Here is a 12970-nt window from a genome sequence, read left to right on the forward strand (position 1 = left end):
CTCTCGCGTGCGTCGGAAGCCGCGCCAATTAGCTCGGTTTGCGACGTGGCTCAGATTTTATTGATATCGAGTCGGTCTCAGAGAGAAAAAAATAAATAAAAATGCTGTCGGAGTGAAAACGGCAGTAAACGATGATAACGAAACGCGTACGTAAAATTTGGTCAATTCCAGCAGCAATAAAGACTTATATTAACCCTTACCAAAAAAAGATTTAACTCATTTACTTCCAATAACGTGTAAATACGTTGTTTTTTTTAATGTTCTAAGTGTCCCAAAGACGTATTTATACGTTTTTTTGTTTTTAATGCTTTGAAGGCTTTGATGCAGCCTCTCAACTGCAAAGAACGGTTGCAGAAATGGTAGTTATTACACAAACGGCCAGCAGGTGGCAGCAGAGTATAAGAGATCCACCAGGACCATATTGGGGAGAAAAAGCTCAATTACTTCCAATTTTTTAATAGATTTGTGAAAACTGATGAAACTTAGCTCTCTTCTAATGCTAATTGCTGCAAAACAGAAACAGATAGAAACATACTTTTTTTTTCCTGATGAAAGAAGAGACTCTAATCTTTCTTTTGATAGGTTCCATGCTTTTATAGCAATAGAACACAATATTCTGTGGGCCTTGAAAAATCTGTCAAAATCCAGTAAAACAGCGAAAATGTCCTGGGAGTGAATGAGTTAAGTATACCTATTAAAATACTTTATAATATACAAGTAAAATATAAGTATACTTTAATTTTAAGTGTACTAGAATGGGCCAATATAGTCCCAAGGAGTTTACTTCAAGTTTAGTTTTAGTACAAGAAGTTTCCTTGTAAAATAAGCTTCGGTATACTTAAGTGTACCTCAGTTCCAATTTTGTGTTCAAAAATCCGCTTTTTGATTGTAACGTCAAGTCATGAAAACAAAAAGACCGTTTTCGTGCCGCGCTCATCGCAAGTTAGCATGTGGCTAATTAGCGTGGCTAATCCAGGAGAGCTAACGTCGGAATTGTGTCTCGTTGCGCATGACGCAGTGTAAAAAAAATAATAATAATAATGACTTCCAATCTTTATCACTGAACACGATCCTGATTTTTGACATCTTTTTTTTTTTTCCGATTAATTTTTTTTTTCTTTTTTCCCTCCACTTCCTCCTTCCATTCAAATTTTCCCAGGCAGCTTGTCTGCGTAAAGTGCACAAGATTTGCATTTCATTTCCCGCCGCATATTTTTAATCATGTCCCGGCGCTCTTGTTTCAGCGGCGCTGACTTGAGCGAGCGAGCGAGCGAGCGTGTGCAGCTCGGCGGCAAAGTGATGACAGTCACTGACGGATTGTCCTCCGCCACGCCGGCCGCTCGTACGTCTCCCAGATAGAGCGACAGACTTTTTTTTTTTTTTTTTTTTTATTCCGTGCCTGAGTGGACATGAGGGCTCACCGGGGGCCCTGCAAGACAAATCGCACCTCAGCCGGGGGCCATCAGTCCATCCGGCTGAGGAGGCGGCGGCTTCCCTTCTCACTCGCCGGCCGCTGACCGTCATTGATGGCCGCCGCCGTCGCCGTCGCGGCGGCGCGCCGCTTAGTATGCCTGGCAGGAGGTAGCGCGCTTTTCACCTGTCGCGTTCCGTGGATCACTTTTCGAGGGACTTTTTGCTCATGAAGTCGTCTCGACTCCACTTTGTCGCGGCAGCAAAAATCTGACATGTGGAGAGAAGCAAAAAAAAAAAATTATAAAAAATTGCAGTTGTTGACTCTTGGCCACATACCATTACACACTACGATTACAAAATTAGCATTAGCGTTTAAAAAAAAAAAAAAAAGATACATTTGCACCTTTTTTTTATTTTTTATTTTAAAATAATTAATTTAATATATTTTGTTGATCCAAAAGGAATTTGCATAATTAGTGTTTCAAAGAATGTTATTTTTCACGCTTTTCTTTTTTTCTACCAATAAATAAATAAATATTCATCCCAATCGTGATTTCAGTTATTACCAAAATAATCGTGATGAATATTTTCTTTATAATCGAGCAGCCACATTTTTCGTAACGAGCTCATTCTACTACTTTCCTTCTTAGACATCTTGTGGCTTCTACGGGTGATTATGAAAGCCCACAAACAAAATCAATTTGAATTTTTAACTCATTTGCTCCTAAAAACGTATAAATACGTTCTATTTGAAATGTTTTAAGTGTCCCAAAGACGTATTTATACGGTTGTTGTTGTTTGTTTTTTTTAATGCTAGAGCATACAGAAGGCTTTGATGCAGCCTCTCAACTGTAAAGAACTGGTGAAGAAATGGTAGTAATTACACAAACGGCCAGCAGGTGGCAGCAGAGCAAAGGAGATCAATGTTGAAAAAAAAGTTCAATACTCACTATTTTAAATCATTTGTGAATAATGATCAAACTTAGCTATATTCTAATGCTAATTGCTGCAAAACGGAAACAGCTAGAAATATACTTTTGGATTTTCCTGATGAAAGAAGAGACTTTAATCTTTTGTTTGGTAGGTTCCATGTTTTTGTAGCAATAGAACACAATATTCTGTGGGCCTTGTGGTCAAAATCCAGTAAAAAAGCCGGGGGTGAAGGGGTTTGTTTCTGTGAAAATGGCTGTGAATAAGTTAAAAACACTGTTTTCACACTTGTTGAAAATGGCACATAGTTTAGCCTTTCAGTCTGCTAGCTTAATGCTAACACTGAGCAGCATCTATTTTACAGTGCGATAATCCTCACAGTCATGTATTCTTTATCCTCTGTGAGGAATACAAAGTATGATATTCCGTTTCTTGTTTTTCTGGGGAATGCTGGAAAAAAAACGATTTCCAGTAAAACTCGTTTCTCACGGCGCCGCTCAATTTTGACTTTTTTTTTTTTTCTTCTTCTTTTCTTAAACTTCCCACCGCCGGCAACTGAGTGACACGTAACTGTGAATTGAACTTAAATGAGCCGTTTTGCACCAGTTTTCCCCCTCAATGAGCTCACGTTAGCGCTCTTTTTGAAAACGATCCGTAAACGGCGACGCCCTCACCCGGGATGGAAGGCGGCGGCGGCGGCGCTCCATCGACGCGCCGTCCGTCGACTTCACAGCGACACTCTCGGGGAATCCGGAGGCCACGCTCGCCCCCCCAACTGCCGCCGCCCCGGGCAATTATTCCCCTTTTTGAAATTCCACGGCGAGCGGCCGCGCGTGCGCGAGCTAGCGCCTGCGCTAAGTTCTCTTGAAAGCGGCCCGAGCGCGCCGGCGCACCCCCTTCGGTGCAGTCAAACGATGTGAGAGCTTTGCTACCTTGCGCTGGCTCGCTGGCGTAGATGAGAAGGCGGGAAAAAAAAGAAAAAAAAAAGTGCAAGCTGACAAAGAACATACCTTCAATTAGCCAAAGCATTAACATTTTAGAGGAAGCCGGTGTTTGGCTCCCTTGGGCTCCCCCCACTGGTGTCCTTTTCATATTCAAATACGCAACTTTAAAGTAGGTCACATCTAATCCACACACACACACACAAAGCATTTTTGATGGCGCTCGGAGGTAGAGCGGCGGCCATACGGCTTGAAAATAAAATCTGCGATTGTTTTCAGGAAATTTTTATATCCTATTTTATCAATGATGTTATTCAAAATAAGTTTTTGTTTGTTCCCCTTCGGGGATTTTCTTTATTTGTATTTGACACATTTTTTCCTGCAAGATTTCCACTTCTTCTATTTTTTTATTTATTTTATTTTTTATTTTTTTATTTTTTTTACAGTAAATAAATGCTCTTCTAGACAATTTAGTTTTCTATTTAACTCATTCACTGCCATTGTTTAAACATGGTAAAAATCAATGAAGCAATTATAAATTGTTGATATAATGTACAGCAGGGGTTTCCAAACTTTTTCCTCTGAGGGCCACATACAGAAAAATAGAAAGCTGCAAGGGCCAATTTGATTTTTTTTTTTTTAGTTATTTATTAACACATTCATTTGCCAAACCAGCAAAAAATGCATCATTTGACGTCTTTTTCCGTCAATGGCAGTGAATGAGTTAAAGACAAAAAACACAGTTGTATATAATATATACAACTTTTTTTTTTTTTTTAATATCAGGATGTCCAGATCACACTTTTTTTTGGGGGGGGGACCAGAGTCCGAGTCACCTCATTTTGAGATCAGCCGATTCAGAGCCCCGATTATGAAGGCATTTTTTTTTTTTTTTTTTTTAACTAAACTAGCCCAACACCTTTTATATGGTGAAATTAAACTAGGGATGTTGGATACCACTTTTTTTTCAGACCGATACCGATACTCAGACCCTCACTACTCACCGATACTGATACCAAGTGCCGATACCAGTAGTACATTTTGATAAATTAAAAAAATAATAATAAAAAAATCACTAAAAGACATTTTTAGACAAAACGAATCTGTCTTCGCAGCTAGAGGCAAGTCAACTCAACCCCCCCCCCCCCAGCATCGGCTGCTTGTACTCGTCGGGGGTCACGAGTACTCGAGTACTTAGTACTAGTAAAAGGCTGGTATCGGCCCGATACCCGGTATCGGTACTCGCCCATCCCTAAATTGATGTCACATCCAGTGAAGCACCGTCGCCATCTACAGGGATCTGTTAGTCATTACAGTCATGCACGAGCGGGAATTTCACAGTCAAGTTAGAAATGTGCACAATTTCTTGTTATGCACAAAACTTTCTGCTGCTTTGCAGGAGTTGAAGATGCTCATCAATTTTTTTTTTTTGGAGGGTGTGAATTATGTCTTTTGTAATTTATAAAGCCACGAGCCAATCCGCCATTTATTGAAATGAGCGTCTCTCCGCGTTTGGCTGCATTTGTGGCACGTCTCTCGTGCTCGCTTTCGTTACTCGACACGCCGCTATCCATTTGCTTCATTTTGCCACGTCAGGCTGCTGCCGCGCCGCTGTGGAATTCTCACGGGGGGTTGGGGGGGGGGGGTCCCCCGCCACAAAATGAGTGTGACAGGGTCGCCTTGGAACGTTTTGGTTTTCTTGCAACTTGTTTGACGTCTCACGTCGAGAACATTTGCGTTTTCCAGTTGGAAATTTCGCCCCCATGTTGATTTGTGACCGCGAACGGTGAAAATATTATTATGGTCGGTTGTATACTGTAAGCAAAGTGTTCTCTAGCTTAAAGAGACACTTGACATAATGAACAATTTCAGCAGTAAAGTTAATATTTTGTCCAGAATGAATTTGATAACTTGATTATTTTTCATGTACAATGAATACCTTTAAAAAGTTTTTTTTTTTTCTATCTGCTGTCGACTGATGATGATGTCATCACCTGTGCTGAGGAAGTCGGTAACGGCCAATCATGGCTCACCTGTTTTCTGAGTTTGGTCAATAAACTGAGCCATGATTGGTCGTTACCGACTTCCTCAGCACAGGTGATGTCATCATCAGTCGACAGCAAGTAGAAAAATTCCTTTTTTTTTTTACAGCATAGACCCAGAAAAGGTTTAGCTAATTTTAGCTTCTTTTTTTTTTTGTTTGTTTGTTTTTGTTTGAACAAGTTTGCGCAAGTTTTATTTATTTATTTTTTTTTTAAATATTTTTATTTTTTAATTTATGTGTTCCCATTTTGGGGGGTAAATTTTTAAATTTTTTGAAGTTGCTAAACAAAACCCTTTTCAGCCATAAAAATAATATATATATATATATATATATATATATATATATATTTTTTTTTTTTTTTTTTCCCCCCTTTTAGCGTTAGTGAGTGAGGTCTACTTTCCGTGGTTGTTCTGAACTCCCTCCGAATGCTCGAGTGTCTCTCATAAACAGAAGACGATGAATTCTCCTAATGAAATGTTTTTTGGTTGTTGTTTTTTTGTTTTTTAGGACAATGAGCCTTGCGGGTCCGTCTGAAAGATGAGGACAAACTGTTGACGTGCAGGTTAGTGAATAAATGTTTTTGTACTTTTTTTTTTTTTTTTTTTTACTCCCTTTGCCGCTATCAATCTCGAGCTTCTATTTTCAGATCTTCACTTAAACGAGCGCCAGTGTTTTTTTTTTGTAATGCTTTCAAACGTGACAAAAAAGCGAGCAGCGAGCGTCAAAGGAGATTTTGATTGCTCTTCGTCTGCTGTGTCATTGTGCGCTAAATTGCCAATAGTGTTTTCTTTGCTTTGCTAATTATTAATTAGCCACCTCCATGCATATGTGTTTATTCCTAATTGCATTTGATGGATGACTGGCAGCTCTGACACCTCATTAGCGCAGATTAATGGAACGACACAATATTTACGTCTGGCGCAATGACCAGTCATCCCGCCATCTATCAGCGGGATGATCTCGCTGATTGAAAAGCGCTGGTCCGTGTAATCCTAATTATTTGGAATTAGGAGGGCAATTTATAGCTTCTCGTCGCGTTTTTTTTTTTGGCGCCGTGACGGCAAATTGGAAACATTAAATGCATAACCGGGGAGAAAATGAGGGGAAGACGATGGCGGAATTTAATGCGGCTGAATGTCGGAGAGAAGAGGCGGTAAAAAAAAAAAAAAAAAAAAAAATTAACACTAGATCCAAACGACAAAGGAGACCCTATCAGCCGCCCTCTTGTGCCCATTTTATGAACAGGAAGTACAAATTTGTTAGAAAATTGCCATTAACTCTTTCACTCACAGCCATTTTCACATTTCGCAATCCCCTTCGCTCCCGGCTGTTTTACTGGATTTTGACTGATTTTGCAAGGCCCACAGAATATTGTGTTCTATTGCTATAAAAGCATGGAACCTACCAAAAGAAAGATTACAGTCTCTTCTTTCATCAGGAAAAAAAAGTATGTTTCTATCTGGTTCCGTTTTGCAGCAATTAGCTTTGGAAGAGAGCGAAGTTTCATCAGTTTTCACAAATCTATTCAAAATTGTAAGTAATTGAGCTTTTTTTTTACATGGCTCTGGTTGATCTCCTTTGCTCTGCTGCCACCTGCTGGCCGTTTGTGTAATAACTACCATTTCTGCAACCGTTCATTGCAGTTGAGAGGCTGCATCAAAGCCTTCTGTATGCTCTAGCATAAAAAAACAACAACAAAAACGTATAAATACGTCTTTGGGACACTTAATAAAAAACAACGTATTTCCACGTCATTGGGAGCAAATGAGTTAATTTCATGCAACTCAAAGGGAAAATTGTATATTGCTATGGTATACATTTCGTGCATCCACCGTACTAGTGGTATCGGTGACTGGTATCGGCATGAAAAAAAAATTGGTATCGAACATCCCCAGTGTTGATTTTCCTCCAGATATTTATTTGTATTTGAATGCCCACAGGAATTTCCTGATTGAACTTCCAAACATGCGCCACAGAACATTCCCAACTTCATATTTTGTCTTTTTTATTTATTTATGTATTTATTCTGATTGTTATAAAAAAAAAAAAAGTTGCGTGAGCGCTGAAAGAGCATTAGGAAGTGAACTTGATATAACCCTCCTCCAACTTCGGCAAAGCTTTTTGCCCTCGTGGGACGAGCGCGCGCTAAAATCCAGCACTTGAGCTCACAGAGAAGCAACAAGGCCCAGAAGAGTCGAGCTTTTACTATCACACAATAGCGCAAAAGCCTCCAGGAACACGAACAGCTTCCTTTCCCAGGTACTCAGAACTTCCTAAAGCTGCTGTGTTTTTTTTTTTCTTTTTTTTTTCTTTTTTTTTTCCACCCAACTTTTTTTAACGGCATTAACCGACTCACTCGCGGTCTTGAAAGTGTTGATTGAGTGAAGCCGTTGGAAATGTTGCGAGCGAGCGACGACGCTCGTTCGCTGACGTCATGACAAAAAGCGCAAGATGCGTTTTTCCCGGGAAATAAACATCGCATCGCATCACTGCAGTGGCGCCTTGAGATGAGAGATTAATTCCTTAACTCTTTTACTGCCACACGTTATGGAAAAAAAATAAAAAATCCAACGCCTGCACGGTGCCATTTCGCTGGTTACATTTCATTGTAATTCCATATACCAGCAGCCCATTGAAAAGAGACACAACGCTGCCATCTGCTGGCCATAGTTAGGTGTTTTTGATTCCACAACCCAATGACCGGGAAGCGCTGCATTTAGACGTTGCTCCATCCAGTAAAAAAAAACAAAAAACAAAAAAAAACGTAGATGACGTCATTTCACGTTTATGGCAACATACATTGTGATTTTACTCATCGTTATTAAACGTTTTTGGCAGTCAAAGAGTTAAATAAAAAAAAATTATAATAATAATAAAATACTCTTTCCCCAATTGAAACTTAGGGAAATGCCATTAAAAATTCCATAAAAAAAAATTAAAAAAATAATTTGTAATGTGTACATTAATGAGGAAAAAAGCACAATATAATATTCGACTTCATAAGAACATACAGTAAATGATATCATTAAAGCAAATGAAAGTCACTTTTTGCTTCATTTCAATGATCATGATGCTGCTCCTTCTGTTGTGTCTACCTCAGCCACTTGGGGGCAGCATAATACAGACATGCGGTGGATAGACATGAAGACAGAGGCGAGTCGCTCATTCTTTGCTGAGGATAAAGAATATTTTCAAATATATCAAAGTCTGCGGTCATGTTGAGTGACCAGTTCCGACTGTAGCATTTGGTCCAAATGTTAGCTTAGAAAGCTACTTGCTGTTAGGAACTTTTTTTTTTTTTTTTTTTACGTACCTGTGGCAGGGGGGGGGGGGGGGGGGGGGGGGTGCTTGGAACCTATAGTTAATTTCGTCTACTAGAATTGTGTGCCAAGTTGTTTTTAAAATGGCGGATAAAATGAACACTATTGGAACCTCATTCAAAAGTGATTATTTTTATTTTTTTTTTGAAAAATATTCAAAAGCGTATGCCCAGTTTAGGAATCTGCCGACTTAATTGTCTCCTTCCGTGTGGTTCTTTGAAGGCAGCAGTCCGCTAATGTCATCAGTTCATCACTTCTTCCTTCTTTTCAAAATAACACAAATGGTCTTCGGGTATGAAGCAGAGGGAGGGGGAGGAGCTTTAATCTCATTGAATGAACGTTTGGCTGCCGCCACGCCTCGGAATACAAGATTAGGCCGGCCCGATATAGCCCCCTCGCCGCCGACCCGTTTATTTTTATCCTCGCGATGTGCTTACGGGCTGCCAAAATTATCCCGCCCCAAAATACGCTGAGTGTGGAAATATGAAAGCTTCCCGCCGCTTCTTGTAAGCAGTCTGCGCGCATGACGGCGCAATGTGACTGCTGCGCTTGCGATACGTCAACAGGGGTCACCCCCCCCCCCCCCCCCCCTCCCTCGCACCCGCACCCCCTCCACGCTCAGTGTTGGGAGGTTCGACCCGATGAAAGTCATCGCTGGGTTAGGATGGAGGCGCGTACGAACACAGTGGAAGCGGATTTGACGTCAACTCTTTATTTGGAGCGGGACTAAAAAAAAATGAATTGTTCATCAAGTTATTCTTTGTTGTGAGTTGAAACTGTTTGAAAATGTCTAAGTTGATCTGCATTTCTTTAGTGAGCTTCAATTTATGTAAGCTAACTTTTATCGGAAGAAGCTCAGTACAATATTAACCATATTAACTTATTCACTCCCAAAAACGTATTTATACGTTTTTTTTAGGTTTTTGTTTGCTAGAGTTTTTGTATGAAGGCTTTGATGCAGTTTCTGACCTGAAGTGGTTGCTTAAAGCGATAGTAGTTATTACAAAACACACACAAAAAAAAAAAACGGCCAACAGGTGGCAGCAAAGTATAAGAGATCAACCAGGTCCATGTTGCAACAAGCTCTTTTTTCCCAGTATTTTCAACAGGTTTGTGAATAATGATGAACTTAGCTAATTCTAATGCATACATACAACATACCGTACTCCATTTTTTTTTTTGTCCTTTTCCTGAAGAAAGACGAGACGTTTTTCTTTTGCTAGGTTCCATGTTTTTATAGCAATAGAACATGAAAATGGCTGGAAGTGAATGAGTTAAGACAAACATATATTGAATACAAGACATTTTGAGCCCTCTATTTCATGAGTATATTTTTTCCCCCCCATTAAAACACTGACGTATATGATCTGACACATGCATTGCACAGATAATCCATTAGAGGGCAGTATCACCCAGCTGATGGCTTTTCCAGCGACCTTGCACGATTATTGGAAATATAAATATATTTGATTTGCCTGTTATTATATTTTGACAGTTATAAATGTATGAATTTAAAGCTTTGTGACCGGAAAAGTCAGTTATGGAAGTTGATTTAAAAAAAAATAATCTTGTTCAAAAGGACCGATAAATACTATATTTACAATGAATCAGAATTTTCTCATATTTCATAGTTCAGGCTTTATAGGGTTAAATAAAAATAAATTAGTGGAATGTATACATTTGTGAAAATTATTCTGCTTTTTGGAAATACTCACATGTTAGATATGTGTGTTTATTATTATATTTTGACAGTTATAAATGTGTCAATTTAAAGCTTTGTGACCGGATGTATCAAATATGATACAAATCAAAAGTCATATATGGAAGCTGATTTAAAAAAAAGAAAAAAAAATCTTGTTCAGAAGGACCAATAAATACTCGATTTACAAAGAATCATAATTTTCTCATATTTCATGGTTCAGGCTTTGTGACCGGATGTATCAAATATGACACAAATCAAAAGTCATATGTGGAAGTTGATTTAAAAAAAATCTGTATATAAAAGTCTTGTTCAAAAGGACCAATAAATAATCTATTTACAAAGAATCAGAATTTTCTCATATTTCATGGTTCAGGCTTTATAGGGTTAAATAAAAATAAATAAGTAGTGGAATGTGCACGTTTGTGAAAATTCCGAGTCATATTTTGCTCACGTTTCAATTGTGTGCTTCATTTTCCCGCCTTTCATGGCCGGGACGGGGACCGGATGAGAGAACCGTTTTCCCCCGATCAGACGCTCGCTAAGTCGCGGCAAAGCCCGAAAGTTGAGCGCTTAAGTTGAGCGAGTGAAAGATGATCATTTGAAGAGCTCCTGGTAGCCCGCGGGCGCTCCGAGCTAAGCGCTAGCATGCGACGACAAATTCACACACGTCAACTTTCATCTTCGTCTTCATTCTTTTTCTTCTTGACTGTCATAATCTACATTTGTTTGTTTGTTTTTATGGGAATGCGCGAAAAGAAAAGTTGTGGCCAGATCTTGTTTAATCATTAAACTGGAAATGTAAAACAAGAAATAAATAAATAAATAAATAACTGTGGCCAGCAGATGGCAGCATCGGGTCTCACCGTGTATCAAAACGATGCGGAGACTCATGAACATGGCGGATTTTTGATCATTCAACCGTTACAAGCAGCTTGTGATTGATCGAAATGTTTGTCACATTTTGTCACGACAAAAGAGTTTGTCAAATGTGAAATAAGGCATCACTAAAGCAAAAAAAAAAAAAAAAAAAAAAAATCATATAAAAAGTCACTGTTTTGCATAGAATTGATCTTTTCACAAAAAAAAGCTTTTCGGTTTCTTGGTTCCGAAATTGGCGATTTGTGTGAAACCGACCCGTGTTCGATTACGTTTATTTATTTATTTTTATTTTCTTTCTTTTTTTTTTTTTTTTGGAGGACGGGATGGATTTATTGCATTTCCATTCATTTCAATGGGAATAGATGATTTGACACGTGAATTGTGGCTTTACAATTCAAATGTGTTCATTGAAAAATAGGCATAAAAATCCTCATTTCACACCAACAAATCTTTCATCTGATTCAAATGAAATATTCCTTCTGGCAGTCCTGTTGTGCGACCCGATCAAAACATCGCAGCGGCTGATTAACGTCCCCACTTTGTGTGAGTGTTTTTTTTGTGTTTGTTTTTTTTTCCTTTTTGCGCCACCCTCCACGATTGACGAGGTGCGCCGCGTGGAGGCTAATCGCGTTTGTTAACCTGGCAAAGGGCCGGTCGCCGTCAAACAGCGTGCGGGCCCCTGAAGAAGCGAGCCCGAGCGCCGCGTCATAAAAAAAAAAAAAGCCAAACATACGCAACCGACCAACACTGGCCGAGCCCCCCCGTGGATCTTCTCATTAGCACTTCTCCTGCACACCAACCAAAACGCCATTTGTGTCACAAGCTGAAGTGGAAACATGTAATCAACTCCAAAATAAAGCAATTTAATGCAATACAATCACGACAAATATCAATTGAGCACAGTAAGAGTCATGGATGTGTTTTTGTAAACATGGTGCTATCTTCAATTATCGTATATTAAAAGATATATATATATAAAATATGACTTGTTGTCCGTTCCGCCACGTTGCAATAACTTGCATGCGTGTCAAATAATACCGTTAGAAATCATTCACAGACTTTTCCCGTGCCAGCTGCCTGTTAGCGAAGGCCCATATATTGATCAGCCCACTTTTTTTGGGGGCGGCCTTGATTGACTTCTCGCCACACTGCACATGTTTACAAGCCAATTTCTGACACGTGAAGGAAATACACTGTTACAGACAATGATTTTAGGCGGAGATTTTAATCTTAAAATCGCTCGCAACAACGCTCAACGACCAATTTAGTGGTGACTAATTTGGATCTTTGGCAAGCTTTGGGTTGTCCTTAAAATCAGCCACAAAAAACTCGACGACGACTGAGCTGGAAAGCTTGTTTTTTTTTCCGCTTCCACACAGACGTAACGATTTGGATTAGCTGCTCTTGCGTTAGCGCTAGCTAGCATGCTAGCCGGATTACAGGCTTGAAAATTCCTCCCAAATGTTCCAAAATTCAAATCCAAACAATTCCATGACATGAGCCAAAAGTGAGCGTCGTCCATCTTGAAAATCGTTTTCAAAATGGTAAATTTCAATCCTATCTGCCATCTGTTTGTTTTTGTTGTTTTTTTTTTTCTCCCTGCGCGTCGCATTAGAAAGATCAACATCTCCCCTCTATTGATTATGTCTGGATGTCTTAATCATATCAGCAGAATCTCGCTCCACCGGAAAGTACATTCATGCCAAAATATTGATCAGGAATTTAATTGAATGCTGCGCTC

The 12970-nt window shown here is 39.3% G+C and overlaps 1 protein-coding gene across 2 annotated transcripts in view; it reads left to right on the forward strand.

Annotated features, from left to right (window-relative positions):
• LOC144010354 (steroid hormone receptor ERR2-like) overlaps positions 1 to 12970 on the forward strand; it is a 91805-nt gene that overhangs the window by 50939 nt on the left and 27896 nt on the right. The window contains exon 2 of one of the 2 annotated variants that reach the window (XM_077510654.1): positions 5836 to 5890. The gene's annotated coding sequence lies outside the window, so the exon portion shown is untranslated. Of the gene's footprint in view, positions 1 to 5833; positions 5891 to 12970 lie in introns of those variants that run through there. The other variant, XM_077510653.1, reaches the window with a different exon arrangement.

Source organism: Festucalex cinctus, chromosome 21 (assembly GCF_051991245.1).
Source record: "Festucalex cinctus isolate MCC-2025b chromosome 21, RoL_Fcin_1.0, whole genome shotgun sequence".
Lineage (NCBI taxonomy): Eukaryota > Metazoa > Chordata > Actinopteri > Syngnathiformes > Syngnathidae > Festucalex > Festucalex cinctus.